Source organism: Cucurbita pepo, unplaced genomic scaffold (genome assembly GCF_002806865.2).
Source record: "Cucurbita pepo subsp. pepo cultivar mu-cu-16 unplaced genomic scaffold, ASM280686v2 Cp4.1_scaffold007301, whole genome shotgun sequence".
In the NCBI taxonomy this organism is placed as follows: domain Eukaryota; kingdom Viridiplantae; phylum Streptophyta; class Magnoliopsida; order Cucurbitales; family Cucurbitaceae; genus Cucurbita; species Cucurbita pepo.
Genome location: NW_019653236.1, coordinates 1 through 533, shown reverse-complemented (window position 1 = coordinate 533; position 533 = coordinate 1). Strand labels below are relative to the sequence as shown.

The window sequence follows — 533 nt, the reverse complement described above, 5'->3', positions numbered from 1 at the left end:
TGGCTTGATCTTACTCTTTTCATGGGCGAGAGTCGTGGCCGGTGCTATTCGAGATAGCACGAAAGGCTCATGTTGTAAGCGGCACAATCACGAATATGCTACTGTAGGTAGCCTCTGTGATTCGTGAGCCGTGTTTTCATGAAATTTTAAAACCAGGAGCCCGGTTGTCTGTACATTTTGCCATCCGAACGAGGTTAGANGGAGCCCGGTTGTCTGTACATTTTGCCATCCGAACGAGGTTAGAGGCAAGCGCTGTTTACAAGGTTGTGTCTGTACTTTGGGGGGGTGATAATATCTGAGCTTTTTTTTTTTTTAATATAAAATGGTCCGATAATTCTATGAGTGGAGTAAGTGTATTACGAGAGGTCGTGTCGAAATTGGGATGCAATGGGCAGTGTCACAGATGCATTTATGTGCTGTTTTAATTGGACTGGTTCTGTTCTTTTTTTTTTATTTATTTCTTTTTTTATGAAATATGCTTTTAGATTTGTGGTTTGCAGAGTAACGCAGCCATCATTTCTTTGATAGAAAGG

General features: G+C 41.4%; 1 long non-coding RNA gene across 1 annotated transcript; it reads left to right on the top strand.

Annotated features, from left to right (window-relative positions):
• The first annotated feature begins 6 nt into the window (after nt 1–6).
• Nucleotides 7–527, top strand: LOC111787223. The gene is made up of 2 exons (XR_002813922.1): nt 7–193; nt 239–527. It is a non-coding gene; the product is annotated as an uncharacterized LOC111787223 (long non-coding RNA).
• Nucleotides 528–533: the final 6 nt, after the last annotated feature.